Genomic DNA, 21,203 nt, shown 5'->3' with positions numbered 1-21,203 from the left:
TACTTGCACTGCAGGTGTGCCTAAGAGGCTTATTGCATCATATTTATTACCCATAGTAGGGGTACATTGGAATCAGGTATTCAGAACAATCCATTCTGCCACTTAAGGAAATACTCAATTTTAGTTTAGAAGTTTTTCTCTTCGCTTTTAAGATAAAAGATTGACTTAAGCATTCATCTCAGGATTGCCTTGAGCATGGCCTACTGTGGCTTTGGAAATACCCACCTTTGATTATTTTACCGTACATATTTTATTTGCAAGATACCGATGCAAAGAAATAATGGTGAACAAGCACCCTTTGCACTGTAGAAATACAAACAAAAAGATGCTCACTGCCCTGAGGAGTTTGTATTTTGCAGTATAAAAGAACGGATAGCAGGTGGATCGAAGCAGACTGGGAAGGCTGACAATTAAGCAGGATTTCTTGTTTGCCTGCCAAAGTTCTGACTAAACAACGCTGCAATTCTTTCAAACAAAAGGCATAATTTATTATAACTTTAGTACATTTATCTTGCTTGAACATATTCCCATACTTTTAAACTGTGATCAATATACATTTTTATTATGTTTCCATTCTGATATTTTAGGCTTCCAAAAAAACTTATTTCTTTCGCCTGGTCTTAATAACCTTTTATAATAGACCACTCATACTGGTCTGTTTTATTTCTGCATTTATTAGCAAAACAGTCTTTATGAACAACATAGTTTTTCTCTGAAAGTTCTATGTCCCTTTCACTACCTCATCCCATTTCATTGTATTCAGTAAATCCGAAGTGCCCTCCATGTATAATATTCTTAACAAAGTTAATGTTTTTTCACAGTGCTACACTTTCTACTGAAATTTTTTTTATGGGTATTTCATGGTCTAGTTTTTCTTTCTTCTTATTGGATAGCCTGGTTCATAGCCTTGTTTATTTTCTAAATGAGCTCCCACCTTTTAACAGCCACTGTCTATTCAGTCCCAAGACTGAACAGTTAAACTGTGAGGTATTTTATTGCACACAGTAAGGATAACAAGGACTTGAGTGACATGTTTCTAAAAACAAACAAAAAACCCTGTGAAGTAGTTATAAAAAACTTTATTATGCACAAAATTTGGATAATTTTTCTCTTAGAATTAAGCAATAGTTACCTTGTGAATGCATTTTCCTTTAATTCTTTTTTTCCTGTGGTTGAAAAAGGCAAATACAGAGAGCAGAAGAAACAAATTCCTATGAACACAAATCCCTTAATTAGGAACCCAACGTTCCTATAACATCAAGCCTTATGCAATAACATTCTGCTAAAAGAAAAACAAAAATTAAAAGTTCATTTTTAGCTCTTCTTAATGTTAGTTTGTTAGGAGGCTGTGACACGCATGTGGGGCCCAGAGGAGATGCACAGCCAAGGGGTATGTAGCATCCCCTTAATAGCAGAGACCTAGTGCGTCTGCGCTGTAGGACTATCATAAAACTGTGTGGACCTGAACCAGCCCATGACTGCTGACATGCAGGGTAGGGTTTAGTCCTTGGGCCTTTCTCATTTAGCTATATAGACATAGCCATGACGTCTCCAGCTCTTTTCTCCTCTCTCAGCAGAGGAAACTCAACTCAGTAAATGGCAAAGCACCCAACACAAGATGATTTTAATGATCCCTTCTGGTCACAATCTCCTCCTGATGCCTTCATAATGATCCATTCATCTATCAAGCTAAAAAATCATTCTGTATAAATATTGAGGGGGATAACTAAAAATTAACGAATATTAATTATTTCCTACCCTTGAGGAAGTCCAAATCTGATGGACACCGGTAATAGAATTGGGTAACAGCAAGCTCTTTTCACTCCAAAATATTATCAGCAATAGAAAGGAATTCTGTATTTACTCTCTTTTCTAGTAACATATGTCTTAGGGATCAAATAACAAGAGTCCTTTAATCACATTCTTAGGACAGTTTTATCAATATGCAAGTCATACATAACTCTTTCAGTAAGCGATCCAGAATAAAACTGATATAACAGTTCCTGTTATATTCTGAGCATTCGAAGTTACTACACATTTTCTGTTTCACTATGTTTTCTGCCTCTTGTCATATAAGTAAGTTGTCCATAAATCCATAAGGTCATGCTCTCCTAGAGTGCATGCCTGCTGTTATATCAATTCTCCAAAGCTCCTGGTACTTGCATATGTAAATTGTAGCCACAATGCAATTTTCTGCTGATGGACATATTCCTGCTGTTAATATCCACAGAAATCTTGATGTGTATCTGTTGTTTTATCTATTGCCTCCAGTCTACCATAAGTCTCCAGCCATATTCATTAGATTCAATTAGTGACATTCTGCCCTGTGAGAATCTGTCAATATAAAATAGGCACAGTAATGCTCAGAAAATTGTCAAAATAAACACATTTTTTAAATACCATCAGATGACTGAAACCACAGTAGACTAAGATTCAACAGTTCCCATGTACTTTACAGACCATTCTACAAAATTCAATAGTATAAATAAATATATATAGTTTAAATAAATAAAACCTATAAAATAAATAGAAAATATGGAAGGAATGTGGCAGGACCTAACAGTGTCATTTAATCCATTACTTTAAAACAGCACGGCTGACACTTAAACCTATGTTTGATGGGTTTCAACATTCATTTCCTTTGGCAAATAGATTGTTAATAGTTTTGTTAGTGTTTATTTATAGCTAGCATTTCTGGGTTATTTCAGAATTTTCATCCTTCCCCCTCTCTATGCCTTTCAATATTTCCATGCTTCTAATTTCACCTGATCCACATTCACCATTGCAGCTGGTTTTCCCCAAAGTTTTCAGCCTCTGGTCAATATTAAAAAGTGAACTCTTATTGTTACTAATTACTTCTGGTCAAAATTCTATTAAGAAATGGCAGAATATTTCTGCCAGGTTCTTGGTTTCTTTCACACTGTTTCTCTAACTTATTAAGATAATCTTGAATTTCAGTCTTGTCCTCTGACATACTTACAGTTCCTATAAGCTTGATGGCATCTGTGGATTTAATAAGCATAGCCTTGATTTGATTATGTAATTTAAGTCATTAACAAATCAGAGTGAAAGGAACTATTGGACAGGGAACAAGTGGTAACTTTAGCTGGTTATGTGCCACTCTACACTCTTCTCCAATAGTAATTTTATTTTTGATATTTCTCTCCAGTTTGCTTACACGAATGCAGTGTAAGGCAATGTCAAAAGCCTTAGTGAAACAAGATATATGATTAGCCCCATCCCTGGAAACACTCAAGGTCAGGTTGGATGGGGCTGTGAGCAGCCTTATCTAGTTGAAGATGTCCTTGCTCAGTGTAGGGGGATTGGACTATGGGACCCTTAAAGGTCCCTTCCAAGCCAAACTACTCGATGATTCAATTCTTCTTTGTCTACATGACCTCTTATTCTTTCGTAAAAGAAAATTAGATTGATTTGACAAGGTATCTTCTTGGCAAATTTATCTTTGATGTCATTCTCCTCCTTGTTATCTTCTAAGTGCTTGCTTCTGACTGTTTGTTTTAGATTTTTTTCTAGGATTTAAACTGAAGTTGACCTGCCTATAAATTTACACATAATTTTTTCCTCCCTTTATACAGTTACACATAAGATTGATCCTTTCCAGTCCAGCAATACCTTATACGTCCTCCACAAGTTCTCAAAGACAACTGCTAATGTTTCTGAAACTGCTTCAGCTCATACTGAGATCAGGATCAGAAGACCCAGACAAACTGAAAACTAAAATACTGTCAAACGTGATCTGCTTCTGTTCTACATTGAGCTGTTATCCATTGTTGCTAATAATGAGTTTGCCACTTGTCCTAAATAACCTTTATAACGAACAGTGAAAAAAAAATCCTTTACTTTTTCAATTTTCCTTACACCATTTAGTGATAGCTATTCCTTTGCACTGAATAAATGTCTAACACTTTCCTTTGTGCCTTCTATTGCTACTAATCTAGTCAAAGAATGATTTCTTGTTACCTCCAGTTTCTCTTGCTAGCTACAGTTCATTCTGCATTGCCCGTTCTGATTTTGCTCCTACCTGCTCCTGGTGCTCTGTATCTGTGCTTAATAATCTGTTCTTGCCTCTCCTATATGCACACCCAATGTTTAGAGTGAATAAAGACTTCATAATTTAGCCAAAGGTCTTTAATATTTTTTCCTAACCTTTTTCTTCACTGAAGTACTGTATGATTTCTTGGGAAACTACACCTTCTCCTGGATTCATTTTTTTTTCTTTGTTTTTCTGAGATCTTCCTTACCATTTATGTATATCTCTCAAGATCTCCTGGGTTTAGAAGTTATTAGTAGCATATAGACAGAAAGACAGAGAGAAAAAGAACAAACTTTAGGAAACTGCACTGGAAGTATCCCCGAGGGATCACTACACTCACACTACAGCCCATTTGTAGGTAAGAATGCAGTCCTACCCTACCTAACCAGCTGAAACAAGTCTATAGAGTTACAGGGATTCCTGCTGCCATACTAACCACTTTGGAGCTGCAGCTCCCCAAAGCACTTGGCATCAACAAATGAAAACAGCTACAGCCTGCTGAAAACAGCATGTTTGGTTTTGTATTCAGTGCGTAAACTGTAAGCTGGTTTCAACCATATTTTGTTACCCTTTGAAATGTTTCCTCAATAGTAGGTTGCACCATCTGTTGCACTGTTTGCCTGCATGTTTTGCTTGTTAAACTGCTCCCCCAGCAGCACACAAAAGAGGAAAAACAGCGGTGATGCCTTTCAGGAAGATATCTCTGTCCTCCACCTACCTCCTCCCACCCCAGTCTTGCACTGCACACAACAGATGCTCCTCTAGTCCTACCTCATGCTTATTTATTTTAGGACCTAAGCCAAAGTCCGCTATAAAACTGCAGAGGCTTTAAAATCTGGCCATCCCTTTTTTCATGAAGCCTATAAGTATGTTTTATGTGCTAGCGACAGAACACCACGCATGCCCAAGCAAAATGTTAAGATGAATCACCTCAAGGTTCACCAGGGAGCGTGAGCGCTGCCACAGCTAATCCTGAACACCCATTTAAATATGGGACAAAGTCCAATGTTGATCAGATGTCAATAAACTTCCTTTTCTCAGTAAACCTACAGATAGAAGGATACTTACATGACACTAGTATGTATACTCTCTCCTGGCTAAATGCTGACATATTGTCATGAGAGGAAGCATATTCTGTCTTGGCACATGTAATGAAGCAGTGCTTTCCTTCCCATCAGTTGCCCTTCATCCTTTAGTATCTAAGCAGCATGAAAACTGTATATCAGCTTTTCTTCTTTCCTTCTTTCCTGGTGTGTTTATTAAACCTGAGCAAATAACATACAATTTTACATGAAATATTTTCTGAAATGTGTTGACAAAGCCTTGTACTATACTATATAATCCCAAATTATTCACTTCATGAACTGCATGAATGATGGGAGGAAGGGGAAACCCAGTGAATAATGCATTCAAATATGACTGCAGAATACTCTGAGTAAATTATGCAACCCAAACATACTCAGCCAGCTCTCCTCTGAATAACATGACATAGTTTCCTCATGGCTTTAAGCCACCTCAGCAACAGGGACCAGTGAGTAGCTGAACTCATGGCATGAGAAATGCTTTTTCAGGTTGTACATTTGCCTTGAGAGAGCAAGCCCTCTGTCCCAACTCCTATCAAGAAACTTCATACTGCAGGAATACAAGACCTAAATATCCTTTACAGAGATATAAACTTTTCTTCTTGAGCCAGCTTCTGTCCAAAGGTCATACGAATCGCACGTGGCCATAGGATTCATGTGATACATTAATATGACTCTAATTTCTCCCTACAACTGCTGTCTTAGAAAAGTAACGTCACATCCTTGTTTTTTCTTGAATTCCCAGACAAGAGATTGTCATACAGGCAACCATAAATATTAACCTGCTACCCAGCCCTGGATAGTAAATAGAATGAAAAAAACTCAGCTAGGTACCACAGTTGAAGCTTGATGGGAACATCTAAATTATTTCTTATGAAACAGGATGGCATTCAACAGATGAAGGAGAGATGTCCATATATGAACTGGTCACTGTAGGTTTTCTTTGTAATAAACAGAGAAAAACAGGTATTTCTAGAGTGAAATTAGTTTTGATTCTGAGTAGACATTTGAAACAAATCAGATGACTCATATTCTAAAATGCCTGTTACTCTCCACTGGTTGTAAATAGAAACTGAGATAACTTGTCTCTGATGCAGAGACTAAACATGTGGACACCTCAACAGGAGTGAGATGAATCCCACCCACAATCCTGGCTGCACAGAGACAGGTGCAGGCTCCAGAACAGAGCTGTGTCATATAGTGTGGGAGCACATACCACACCAGCTGGTACTAATGTTCCCTGAGCTTCCTTGGGAAATCTGTCCCAATATTTCTGAGTCCAGCATGGTAAACCAGATACCAGGAGAAGACCTGGCCTCTTGGAGTTTATTTCCTCCTCTAAAAGCTTTTCCAGGTGCCTGAGCCCTGATCAAATATTTATATAACCAAATATTTCTCTTGTCCGTGGGAGGGAAACAGTAAAAGTACAGTTCCTAATTTGTTTTTGCAGAGGGCTGGAAAAAATGACAAACTGGTCATTAAAACTAAGCCTCTTTTTCTTTTTTTTTCTTTCATTCTTTGCAGATGCAAATAAATGTTCCAAGGACAAATCTGAACCCATAAGTTTCTTTCTTATAACAAGGTTAGCAGGTGAGTAAGGTTATTTCAGGAAATCTGCACTGCCTCTTGTACTGGAAATATTTCTTGGATTATTACCCATGGAATTTGGTAGCTCCCAGGAGTCCCCATCACTGACCAGGACCCCACATAGCAGCATCTGCACACAGACAAAAAAAAGGCCCTCTTTTCAAAATGTTGGTGTTCTAAAACAAGAGACAAAACCAGACAACTTCTCTTCAGAAAGTGAGGTTATTTGAGATCCATTGTCTGTAAAAACACGCTGTTGTTACAGCTATTTTAATGGTTGAAATTAGGTTAGGAGACATTCCTAGACACAGGAACATATCTTACTTACAGACATAATACTTTTCTGGGCATGTTTTTGTTCCATGTCAACGGAGTTCATCAAAAATAATTTCTGGACAAGGTTCAGGTAGATAATTATATGTGGCCACTCTGCTTTGGAGAAGAGCATACATGGTACAGTTGTGGGCTGTTCCATATCAGTATCAAAAAGCAGTCCTAGGTACATTTTATTTACTAGAAATGACATAGCCTTATGCCAGCTCTTCCTCAAGTCATTTGCTAACTGAAATAGATTTTTTTTAGACTTTCAAGAGGTGAATAAGAGCCTAAGAGGACATCAGATATGGTTACATAGGCAATTTGTTTCTCTTTGAGTAAGTGACTGCTCGTATTATAAAGCCACTCACAAGGATCCCCAGCTTTCAAACTCACAAGGAGATGAGCCACAGACGTGCTGAAGACTGTTCTGCCAACTGCAGCCCCTCCTGTTGCATGCCATTTCCTTGGTGATAGTGCTTCCTTCAAGGTGTGACACTACAGACTTCCATAATTCAGATACTGGTCAAAAAGTCCTCTGAGGAATTAATTTTTTTTGACTCAGAAACTTACAATTCACTTTTCTCTAGCAGTTCAATATAAGTAAAAAGTGATTTAATAATCTTTGGAATAAATTATTTTTTCTTCTTATGCATTTTTTCAACACTGGCTACCAATAGTCTTGACATAGATCTAAAAATCCTGCTCCTACCAGCATATGAGGACACAGGGCTATATTGTGACTAACTTCCCTAGTAGTCCCAATTTAGTCATCTTCATTGTCATATCATCTAAGTGAATGAGTAATTCAGTTCAGTGCCACCCACCACTGCCAGACACTTTCAAAAACTTCAGGGAAAAGAAGTTATCACAATATGTAAATTAGATAGAAAACAGTCCAGTTTTCTCATAACATCTAAAGTATGTTGTACTTTTTCTAGGTCTCTAAGTGGAATTTTGGGAGTTTAGGAAAATGGATTATTTTGAAAATATTCTATAATCTTCAGGGGGAAAAAACAAAAAAAACTTAAGTGTGAGCTCAGTGTAGGTAGGACCTAACACTTATGCATTCATTCTTTCTATCTAACCTGCTGAAATGATAGAAACTAAATTATACTTTTACAAAGAGTTTTTTAAGCAACAAACTGTGAATGTTTAGAGAGGTAGTATCAGCAGAACTTTCATCATGAATGACTAAATTCCAGTTTATTCCAATACTACTGTAACAACAACAATCAAAAGATATAGAATCATGCAAGTCAGAAAGTAGACAAGAAAGAAACCCTGCTCCCTTTTTCAGTTATGCAGAGTGCCATTAGAAGTCTGTTCCTACCAAGACCCTTTTATGTCCTTAGAGGAGGTTCATCAAGAATGTCTGCTTAGCTGAAAGATACTGGCCTTGGTACTGGGAGAGGGGAGAATGCAGAGAGCAGCAGAAAATTTAGTGTTGAGGATTCACCTCATCTAACTACAGGTCTACAATGGTGAGTCCATCCAAACTAGTTGCCTTCACTCCCATGCTAGAGAGTGGAAAGGAACAGACACTTGTAGGTACTAGCTGAAATTTGGGTCTGATTTACCAGCATGTCATGTCACATGAACCCCACCAGACTGATCAACACAAGCTGAACAAAATGTCAATGGTTTGGCCAGCAGGGAGATGAGCTAAGCAGCAACCTGTCAGGTTTTTGTACCCATCAGGGAACACCAGAGTTTAAAACATCATTTAAAGAGAAGAATGAGGTGCATTGATGTTCAGTGGAAGCCTTTCCAATGTTTTTGCAATATAGCAACTGACACCTTAGTAAACCAAGGCACAGCATGGAGGATTTGAGCAATCGAAACCAATCCACGCATTGGTGAATGCAGATCTTAGTTTCTCAGGGGATTTTCAGAGAAAAAATGCTTTAAAAAATTGAAGGACTATTATTCCAGTTCTTAAGATTTTTAAATCATAAGCTTGAAAAAAACCCATACAGCTGAACAAACATTGGCGGGTGCCATGTCTGATTTCTGTTTAGATTTCACACTGTGCTTTAACTGTCACATAATGAAATAATGTATCTGTTAAAAGCTCATTGATTTTACTTACCTTTCTAACAAGTGGGAATTCCATGCTACTTACTGCCCTGTAGGACAGTATTTGCTTACAAACTTTTGTGGAATTTCATTTATCTTCATTTATGAGGGTTCTGAAATCATCACACTCATGTTGATAGGGGCAAGAACAGATTAGTCATCATTAACAGTCCAAACTTATGCTAAAGAAGAGACAACATTAATTCCATCCAAGCAGTTTTATCTCAACTTGAATCACCTTTCCCAAGGCAACCCACACAGTCTTCACAAATGTCCCAAAGATCTTGCAGTAAGTAAAACCAACAAACATGATAAGATAGGAATTACAGTAGCCTCCACTTTATTCCCTCTTTTTTTTTGCCCCCAATATAACCTGAGCATACAGAAAACTGAATTTAGTCTAATTAAGGATCTGAACATTCATGTTGCACTATAATTGTCAAAGAGCAGCAGGATCCAGCTGCCCCCTAAGGGAGCTGACTGTGATAACCACGGTGGGTAAGGTGCCCAGCCACCCCAAGGGGTCCCAGGGGGCCAGGTGGGGCGACTGGAGAAGGAATTGGGCTTTGGTCAACCCTGATGGATGCCAGAGGCTGTGCAGCACTGAGGAGAAGGGCAATGGAAGATTAGGATCAGGCCGAGGGAGGGGAACCAGGGTCAGGCACAGCCCTGAGACAGCCTGGCAAGGGCATGAGGATGGGAATGTTGGCCCACAGCTTGGCGGGGCCCATGGCCAGGCAGGGCAGGGCTGTGGGGAGCTGGGGAGCAAAGACCTATGGGGTCACTGGGGCAGGGACTGATGGCCCTGGGGGGTTAAAAAGGGGTCCTGGGCAGACTGGTGGGAGGCCCTGGGGGTGAGCAGGGCCATTAAAACCTAGCAGGGCCCTCATGGCCCTGACAATAATTAAGTACCATACCGCTACCTTTGTTTATGAATAATCGGTCAAGTCAAATGTGTCAAGTAAAGATTACATATATGTGGATAATTGCTAAAGAAAGATTTTTTCAGACAGATGTCTGAGTAGCTAATACATTATTCCTCTTCAGTACTGATTATATATTATCCAGAAGACTGGATATTCCAAACCTGCCAAGATTTAAAGGCTAATGTTTTCTAACTGGGGAGAGAGGCGGAAAGTTCTTTAGCACGATGCCATTTCTAAAATTGAGCTATAACTGTTAAGCCTACTTAGCCAAATTCTCAGGTTAAATATAAAAAAAATTACATTTTTTTTCACGCTCAGCCTTAAGCTGACAAAATCAGAAAATTCAAAGTCTGAATTGGCACTGTTTTCTTAAAATATTTCTGAAGAATTGTCAGTGACACCTCTTCTTTGCAAGTTTCCTTCACTTTCTGTAACCATTCTGACACCACAGGTGCCGTGCAAGCATTTAATATACAGACATACAGGGGAAAACAGACCGCAAACATGTGGATTTGGGGTGTAGGACACAAGGCTGTTGCTATCCCTCAATACACTTACACTCCAACTGCAGCAGTGGGTGAAGGTCAGAGGATCTGACCTGTAAAACCTGGGCAAACAGAGCACTGCTGTGGCCTCATGTTACTATGTTCAACCAGAACAAATCTTTGTGCAGAAAGTGTAGCTGTGTAGTTATGTAGCTCTGTGTAGCTATGGGGAAGAGAATGGTGTTGTTAAGGCTTGTAGCATTAATATTATAGTCTTAAGGAGCATTGAATGGTATTTCTGAGTCATTTCTTTCTTAGGTAGCAAAAATGATCCTTTACCCAGCATACAAAGGAGATCTGTTTTGCTGGTTTAAAGCCTTCAGAAGATGCTGAAGATTCTTGCTTTCAGATGATGAGCTGCAGCAGGCCTTTGATTCATTGCTTTGCTGGTTCTCTGTTGAATGAGGGAATACAGCACAGCTGTGAGGTGCTGCTGAACAGAACCTGCCGAACACCTGAATACAAAATTGTGCTTCAAACTCATCCCTAACTAATGGATGAAACACAAGCATTTGTGTTTACACTAACCTCTTTATGCATGAACCTCACCCAGCACGTCACCAGTTTTGAAGGCTCACAGAAGTTTGGCATAGAAAGAGATACTCCTTTGAAATAAATGGAATGACAAATTAACTCTGTCTGAAGACCCCTTGCCATGCTGAAGATTGCTGAAACCCCACCTCTTCAGGAACTGTAGACTGTTTCTTGTCCTTCACTTGATGTGATGATAATTATATACCTGTCACCTTACCTACTTCTTTTAGCATGCAACTTGCACATTTTCCGCAACAACCTACCACTTAGTTCTCTTCCACTTTTTAAATAGTGCTGACTGGTAGTTTTTAATTAAGACTTGACAGTTGAAATTTGCATTCCAAAAGCCAGATGAAGGTGCTGGAATTGGATTGTCTATTATTTTATGATGCAGAGCATTCTACTTGCACACAACCCTATCCAAGCGAGCATGTCTTTACCAGGACCTTCCTAGTTTCTAGAGATGCTGTGTGCAAGGATTGAAGGCTACTTCTCTGAAACATCATGAGTTGGCATTTTATGCTTGAATGCTTAGTTAATGGAGTATAAATAAGCATGCTGAGTGATTTCTGTAGCTCTAAGAGGAACATTGTTCTTGTCCGATTCGCTATTCATTTGTACATGCCAGCTTACAAAATTGCTGTGAGCAGATGGACAAACTGCTAAGAGTAGTTTTGTCAGTTTCAAGATTTAGGGGAGAAGTAACCCAGGGAAAGCCCCAAAGAATGGATCACTACAACTTTTAAAGAGCTACAGTATACTCTTCAGTTTTCTGTAAGAGGCTCTGAGTCTTGCTAGAAGTTCTTGGCTTGACATGCATTTAGCTAGACAAATTTTCCCTTCAGATCCATTGACTTCAGTAGATTTTGTGCTTGGCAGTGGTATAAGGCAAGTAATTTCTGATTAGGTTCTACAAGCTAAAGCTTTAAATCTGCTCCAATTAATGCTTCTTTTGAAGAAATGAGGCAGATGTGCTTAAAGCTAAACCTCTAGCTTTTTAAGGATTTTCCACAAAATTCCACTGATAATTAATCACTGCAGGTATCTACAGAACCAAACACCTTGTGTTGCCTTTGTGACCGGTAGTAGCACCAAATTGCAATTACAATAGAATAGCAAAGATGGAGCTTACAAAGTCACTTCTTCTGTCTGTAGCATGAATTACAAAGCTAAGGAGCATGTTCCTGATCAAATTCCTGGGCTGACAGATATTTTGAGAAAATGTAAATAACATGTTCACACAATGTATTTGTGAAATTTCATCTTTTCACCTTATTTCCTATGGATTCACCTTCTTTTTATGCACTCTTTCCTATAGGTGTTATATGACATCAGAAACACAACAGCAACAGTATATCTGTGAGGTTAGAGCTGAGGTCACACATCCAAACCAAGAAGCAGCTACTGGTCATCTGTACAAGAAATACCATAGACAGCCTAGAAAAAATTGCATCCTCTGTGTCACAAGCCTTATTTGAATTATTTATATTCATTGTATTTTTTGGATCAAAATCAAGTAAAATTCTACTATACTGCTTTTACAGTACTAGATAATGCTGACTGGATTTTTTTCTTTTAAAAATTAAAAGAACAGTAGTCCAGTTTATGCAAGAGGATTTCACAGTGGCAAAAGTGTTGTAAATAAAATTACCAAATAAAAAAAAAGGTGTTAATTTTGATGTTGCTCCAGGCATCAAGCAGAGATTTCCCTGCAGCCTATGGTTAAGACCATGGTGAGGCAGGTTGTCCCCCTGAAGTACACAGAGGACCTTGTTGGAGCGTATACCCACACTGCAGCCTGTGGAGGACCCCATGCCAGAGCAGGTGTGCGTGTCCTGAAGGAAGATGCAGCCCATGCATATCTCACATTGGAGCAGGTTCCTGGCAGGAGCTGCAGCCTGTGGAGAGGAGCCCATGCAGGAGCACATTTTCTGGCAGCACCTGTAACCCCATGGGGAACCCATGCTAGAGCAGTCTGTTTCTGAAGGACTGTACCCTGTGGAAAGGACCCACACTGGAGCAGTTCATGAAGGACTATGTCCCATGGGAAGGACCCCATGCTGGAGAAGGCGAAGAACATGAGGAGGAAAAAGCAGCTGAGTTGAAGTGTTATGGACTGAACTCAGCCCCCCATTCCCCTGCACTGCTTGAAGGGGAGCAGGTAGAAGAGTCAGGAGTGAAGTTAAGCCTGGGAAGAAGGGGGTTGGGGGGGAAGGGGCTGTTAGTTTTGTTTTTATTTCTCATCATACTATTCTGTTATTAATCAGCAATAAATTAAATTAATTTCCCCAAGCTGAGTCTGGTTTGCCCATGCTGGTAATTGATGAGCTATCCTTGTGTCTTTATCTCGAACCATGAGCTTTTCATCTTATTTTTTCCCCTTGTCCAACTGAGGAAGGCGAGTGAGAGAGGCGCTTGGTGGGCATGTGGTGGCTGGCCAATATCAACCCACTACATACAGATAGTATCTATTTTACCTGTTTATGAATTCTCTTCTTCTCTGAAGAGAATAAATAGATCAGGTAAGACCACTGGAAAGAAAGAGGTTGTTCCTTCCATTGGGAGAACCTGAACATGCCTGAGAAATGTTAATTTTCCTACTGCGAGGTGTGGCAGGTAGGAACAGAGAGAGATGCATGCAGCAAGGAGTGGTGAACCAGCTGTTCAAGAGAGAGAAGCGTCTGAGAGGATAGAGAATCAGACATATCAAGGCCTCCATAGGGACAAAAGAAAAACTTTCTGCAGACCACAGAAGACTGTGCAATATTTCCTGAAACTCATAAACTTACTGAAGTGCTTAAAACTCATTTTGGAAGCAAGTACCAAGTGGGTAAAGAAGTTGTTTATACTGCCCTTTTAAATTTATTCTTCTGACCTAATCGTTTTGAGCTTTGTCTGTGTGAAAGATTAAGTAAAAATTCTGTAATTGAACTGCCTTTTTATGCTTAAAAGCCCTTTTGGTCCTTATTGGGAAGCTCACTATAAAGGAAAAACAGTCCAGATGAAGCCATCCTAGAGACTTGGCTGACTTGGGTGCCATTACAGACCCATTATCTCATGCTGACTTACCACTCAGACCAGATGACTGAGGGATAATAATGTATCCAGCTTTAGCAATAATTCATCCAATGACAAGTTTGACTTGGTCTTGGAAACCTGGAAGCCAGATTTAAATCTCAGATGACCCCTGCTCTGGATGGGTAGGATGGCCTTTCTAGTGCACAAGGATGAAAAAAGGAATAGAAAATCTTCCCAAGCAGAAGTAGAAATAAACTCTGAAATGGAAGAAGGGGATATAAACCCAAGTGTTTAATATGCAGGCAGCACAGACGGTGCAGAAGGCTGCAATGAGCCAAGATGAATTAGCCTCCCCTGGTTTGTAAAAGAAAAAGAAACGTCACCTTTCAAACAAATCCTTCTGTGCAACAGCACCAGCCCTTGCAGTGTGAATGCTGCCAAAAGCTTTCTCTTGCAGAAGCCCGGAGTTCATCAGGCCTTAAGCAGCAGCACTCTGCAGATTAGCTGATTCACTGTACGCCCAGGTAATAGAAGAATTACCGGCAGCATTAGGGTAAGCACAGCAAGATGGTCATATGCTTTCTGAGAGCGCACGATGAGACCTAACACCAATGACTCAACGATTCAGCAAAGTGAGATGGAGCTAAATAGCACACAGGGAAAGAGCCTGGTTTGGCTTCAGGAGAGAAGACCAGACCAGGTCTTCCCTGGTCTTCTCCCCTGAGCTTTTGACAGTGAGACACCCATTTCCTTCAGCTGAACAGGTAAGACTTGACTGCTAGCTACAACATCCCAGCTGGGTAATCTTTGTAGTTCTTTTGAAATCAAGACCCAACACATTCAAAGTAGACATTGTGAGATTAGGATGTCTTCAATAAGATATCTTGGTTGGAGAAAGCAAGGGCCTTTAGAATGGCAAGTCCTAACAAAGATATTTTTTATCAGTCTTTTCTACACTTTATTACCTGAGACTCATCTAGGTGTATCTGTGTTTGGGTTCATGTATGAGACTCATCTGTTTGTCCATAGCCCCTCATATTCCTCCACTCTTTCCCTTTGTGTTTAATACATCATTGCCATCTTGGCTGCTGAGTCTGGGTGTTGTAAAGACAAGGATGGGAACCATATCTGATGGGAACAGCATCAAGATCCCTCTTTGCAAATAACCTTAACTGTCAGCTGAAACTGAGCTGTCAGTTGAAATTGTTGCCTTAGATTTAAGAAGATGAAAATTAGAAATGAAAGAGGCTTCTGTGGAGATATTTATTTTTAAATAAAATATATCTGCCTTTCTGGATGGAGAGTGAAGTTCTTAGACTCCTGGGGTGCATCCACCATTCGGAGGCACTGAGACAATCAGCACCTCACAGCTATGATTGAAGCGAGCTTTGCTGAAGACTTGCCAAGAACCTTTGATGGAAGCAAAATCTCTGAAAAACTGCATTGCAGTTGACAGCTGATAGAAAGTGACTAAAGAATATTTTTGAGGGTGGCTGAGCTGGTGAGACTACTCTTTTGATCCCACAGGGCCTTAAACCCTTAGAAACCAAACAGTAAACATCATACGGAGATGTGTGGGTAATAATAATAGTAAAATAATATGAAAATAATAGTAAATAATAATAAATAAAATAATAGTAAAAATATTTGTGCTGATATTAGTAAAACCAGAGACGCTTAAATGTATTTGCCTAGAGAGGAGGAGACTAAGGGAAGGGAGAATATTCAGATTACAAATGTCATAGGGACTAAACAGTTTCTTCTCTTAACTATGTTACATAGCACAAAGACAATAAGACAGAGGATTAAGTGAGAGGGCAGTCCATGTAGAAGAAACAGAGAGAATTAGTACTATATGCAGCCTGCAGCCTCCTTCTGGAATTTACTGCCATTGGAGACCATTAGGTCAAGCACTATGTCCAGATTTTTAAAGAAGGTTGCGTAAATGAATGCTTAATAATGATATGCACTGCCATGCAAGCTGATGTAGTAAAACAGATAACAAAAGCTCATATTTCAAGATGTAAACAAGTCACCTGTGATGGTCAGTAAAGGAGTGTGTGTCTGTCCCTACACCCTGTGTATTATTCCAAAATAGCTCAGATATTTTACTAGAGAATCTTACTTCACAAAGCCAAGTGTTCACCTTTGTCAGAAACGTGATACTGATCTAGAAGGACCAATGGCTTACTCTGGCATGATGGTTTTTAGCAACCAGTGCATCACCTCTGTGGATGTAAGAAAAGCACAGAGTAGGAAGGCTTAGAGCTGATTTCTTCTATAAAACCTACAGTGTAGTGCAGAAAAACAAAAGCAGGTACAAGTGGGTGTAACTTCATTGAAGTCTATTGCCAGGTGCTGAGGATCTAACCTGTTATATTTCAAATACCATCATGGGTTTTTATTCCCAGTGTATTCTTTACCTGTCGAACAAGCATAATGGTGGGATACTTTATTTTGTAAATGTGACAATCAATGTCTTCTCCACGTTTTGTAGAGGATTAAAAGCAGGAGCTGGAGGCACCAGCGTCACTGTCAGATTTCCCAACAAGTCAGTCAGAGATGGCAGGCACCTTCTATTGACGTAGCTCAGCTTTCAGATTAATTCTCCATGTGCAATATTGAAAATGTTTGTAGCATTCTCAACAGGTGTCATATCATTACTCAGTCCCAGGTTATAATTAAAGCTCATTATTTATCTGGGAAAGGTGAAAGCAAAAATTAAAAATCATAGAAAAAAAACCCTATGCAAAACTCATCTTCTGAACTTCTAGCAAACTGGAAAACTTTTGGCAAACTCTCTTCTTTAACAGGAAAATGCCTTTCCCATCAGAAAAGTTACTTCTGGTAGTTTTAGAGATAGACTAAGTGCTAATACAGTTAAAAGGAAAGAATTAAGCTAATGGAAGAGCTTTGCTTCTCAAAGTTAGAAGATGAAAAATATTATAGTCTTTCATGGAAAACATTATATAGGTATTGGTCTAAGACTGAAATACAAATTCTGGGGCACCTTGAAGAAGATTAGTTGGAAAACCAGATATTTGAGTTTCATAGGAAAAAATATACTTCATGTAAAATATTTTAAAACTTTCCTAAAAGCAAAAACTATTAATTAGTTTTGCAATTGTTTATTTCTTTTTAAGGAAACCACTGGCATATTTCCTTCAGACATCTTTTTGGTTTTGTAGCTTTTCCTCCTTTCTCTCTAATTTGATTTTATTCTCAGGAAGGCAAGTAAGAATTTAGAAGTCTTTTTTAACAATTGTTTTTGGTTTATTTTGTTTTTCAATGTGAAATTAAGGAAACTTATAATTCTTTGTTACAATTCAAAGGATTAAAAAGTGAGTATGAAAATTTTAATCACTTTAGCAAAGCCTTTTTTTTTTTTTGGCATGGGACAAATATTTTCATGAGGATTTGCATGTCAGCTCTCCACAACACTTTCTGAGAAACATATCATCTTTCTCAGAAGCCTGAGTAACTGAAAATTAAGGATAATTCCAATCCTTAGTTGCATTGAGCAAGACACGATAAGCATGCTCCCTAAATCACAAAGTAGGAACAGCCAGCTGGGAATCAAAAGGAGACGTGGGTTAGAATGTAGATTAAATCAATTTACCAATGTATTTTTCTCACTAGAGTCATTCTGAAGTAAAACAGCAATAATGAATGAGGATTCACTCTTTCTTAGAGTGAACCTATTACCAGTAATGACAGGTGTGGCTTGGGGTCTTGTAGTCTAGTCTCACCATCGTGCAGTTTAAGAAAACAACTGTTACAGCTGCTTTGATAAAGACTCTTGAGAGGACCAAGTAATCAGCCAGGAAGTAAAATCAGTTCACCCAGGGAAAACCACAGGCTCTTGTCCACTACTACAGACCTAGGGGAGGAAACTGATTTTAGTCTGTTTTCTCATAGACTGAATCAGGAGAAACCAGCTTCTAATCCTCAGTGAAAGCTGAGATCTCCTTAAGTGCGTTAGCTGTGGATAGTAACCTTTGGCTGATTCCCAGTACACACATCTTGCTTTCCTGCAGGATAGTCACAACTGCACCTCATTTAAACCTTTATATTCTCTGGCAGGAATTCCCAGGCAGGCATGGTAAAGGCTGCCAGGAGAATCTCAAATTCATTGCCAGTTTACACATTGACTTTATGAGTTCCCCAATGCTTTCTCATCACCAACAAACAAGTCAAAACTGAAATCAATTGAAGAACTGAAAGCAAGGTGTAGTGCCCAGATCCATAACAGCGTATTTCACTGTTAGGTTTCAAAATGCTTCTAAAGACGGTCAGAATTATCAGCACCATTTTACATGTTGAGAAGCTGAGGTATGAGGATGTGAAGTGATTTTCCCAAAGTCAGCGCATACAGAAAGCAATCTTATGCATCCTGAGTCCTAGCCCAGTTCTACTGAAATTAATTTAGAGAGTCTCAGAAGTAAAGAGAAACATCTAGTTGTAGAGACCCAAGCTGTGATTTAATAACAGGAGAGGAAAAAACCCATACCCAAATAAAATAAAAGACAGTAGCACTGAAAGAAACCTCCTAGTGCACCAGGTATCTAATTTGTTAGCAACAAAAAGTCAAGATGCTTCCTCAGTCACTGAATTAAGATACTAGGCTCATCTCAGTATGCTGGAGCCATCAGCTACCAGCAGCATTTGACAGCAAATCAGCCAAGGTCCACTGATTTGTAGTATAAACAAGGTTATGCACTCCCTCAGTGGTGGTATCCATTCACCCCCAGGCACACCCGCAAAATGGAGCCATGGAGAGGCCATGGAGGGAGAACAGGGAACTGCTTCTGAAAATTCGGATTTGATCCACCCTGCCAGGTGATCACCTGCAGTGACAAGCAAGAGTCCAAATAATTCAGAAAACACCAGAAAGGATTAGTGGATACGGGCACTAGCTTAGTCCCATCATTGGCTTTACTAGTCTGGACTTTCTTCTCCACCATGGAGCAAATTATAGGGTGGGTTTTCCACCTCCCATCATTGTTTTTGTATCCAGCTGGTGATGACTGTCTTCCCTTTCAAAATAGAAATAGGGAGACACCTGAGCAATGCATAAACAGGCTGATGCCCAGAACAGCTGAGCCCTTTTCATTGTAAGCCCAAGCTAATAAACCCTTCTGTGTGATGGAACTTACACACCAGGCACAGAACCTTAAAATGGCCCACTATTCCCTTGCACAGTCTTGCTGTGAATTCAGTGCTGTGACGACTCTCTGGACAGGATACTGTGCCCTCAGGGATCACTGAAGCATGATACCATCACTTTTAAGCACATAAGTAGCAGCTGTGCTGAAAATGGCACTGGGGTCCTGATGGACACTAGGCTAAACATGAGTCAGGAGCATGCCGTGCTAACTGTGAAAGGCCGCCACACACTGGGCTATATTAATATTAAGGTAGCCAGTAGACTGAGGTAAGTGATGATTCTTCTTTTACTCAGCATTCGTTTTGCTGCATCCAGAATACTCCATCCAGTTTTCAGCTCTTTAGTACAAAAAAGATGTTTGCAAACTGGAGGGAATTCAGGAGAGGCCATAGAGATGGTGAGGGCTGGAGTACTTGTCCTGTGAGGAGAGGCTGGGGGAGCTAGGTTTGGTCAGCCTGGACCTGAGAAGGCTTTGGGGGAACCTGCCATTTGGAAGAGGTTGCCCAGAGACTTTTAATCCTTGGAGGTTTTCAGGACCTGATTGAACAAGGCCCTGAGCAGCCTGCTCTGCATTGAGCAGAAGCTCGACCTAGAGATCTCCTGAAGTCTCTTCTAACCTGAATCAATTGTATGATTCTATCAAAAACAGTCACAAAATGATGGCCTAATGGGTGTGGCTCTATGTGTATGATGACTGGGCTCAGTGGTCAGTTCTTCCATAGCTGTCTTGTGTAACCACACACAAGTTATCTAACCAAAGATCCTGAATGACATTTAAGCATCTAACTCTTCTTGCCTTCCTCCCTTCAGGAGGAGTTAGGTGCCTATGTAAGAGTTAGAAAGCTATGCATGTTTGTGAAACTATTTGTTCCTTTCTGTAGAACTAAGTTGAAAAGACAAAGTACTCCAGAAGATCGTTGTGATGATAAATTGATTGATACTTTTATTACAGTGACGGAAAAAGTCAAAGGATCTTGATAATAACAGTAAATTTCAATTAAGTGTTGCTATGCTGCAGGGCTGCTGATGGATGAATAAATCATACAGCCTATAATTAAAATGTAAAGAAAAGCCCCAAACCTTCAATGTGTCTACATCGCAAGTCATAGATCATCAAGAAAATCAAAACGCCCACTAGATTTTCCATATTTTGGGTCAATCCTACCCACACCCAACCCTCTGTTTCAAGATGCAGAAAAATTAGCAGGTTGTTGCTCGTTATCAGGAAGGCTTGATAAAACTGACTTCAGGGTAAAAGAGAACAGTCCCTGAGTTACAGTTAAAACAGGCCAGCCAGCCCTTGAAAGCTGAGAAGATGAGGCATCAACCCCCTATTTGTTTGACAGGAAGAGAGAAAAACAGGTGATAAAGTGACGAAACGGAGACCAGAAATGTGAAGTATGCTCAGCATTTTGAACTCTAGGTTGAACCCAAATTCCCAGTAGACACTGCAGCAATCGCTGTATTTAGTTCTGAATGTTGTTTTGTTCCTTTCTGTTAGCTAGCCTGGCTTAGCAGTGTGTGCCTCTCATTTCACTACCAACAGCTAAGCCCTGGCATCTTGGGACAGAACATGCAGAAGAGAGTACTTAAGACATCATCTTCTCTGAAGCCCCCCAAAATGCCCCAGTCCCTGCTGCTCTTCACTGGCATCTTGTGTGATTTTAAAGTGAACGTACAAACTCTGTGCACTTTCTTGTTGCCAAGGGAACTTGATGTCTCAGTTATTTGAACCTAACACAGTGGATTTTCCATGAATATTTATAGACCTTAAAGAGGATCCAATTTTTTACACCAAAAACATGCTTCAGACAAGACAATTCTGAGCAGTAGTCACATAGTTGATATCCTACATACATTTATTTATGTACTTGTTTTAAAACAAATCATACAACT

The sequence above is a fragment of the Pelecanus crispus genome, chromosome 1 (assembly GCF_030463565.1).
Source record: "Pelecanus crispus isolate bPelCri1 chromosome 1, bPelCri1.pri, whole genome shotgun sequence".
Taxonomy (NCBI): domain Eukaryota; kingdom Metazoa; phylum Chordata; class Aves; order Pelecaniformes; family Pelecanidae; genus Pelecanus; species Pelecanus crispus.
The sequence above is the reverse complement of the archived record's forward strand: the minus strand, read 5'-3'. Positions refer to the sequence as shown.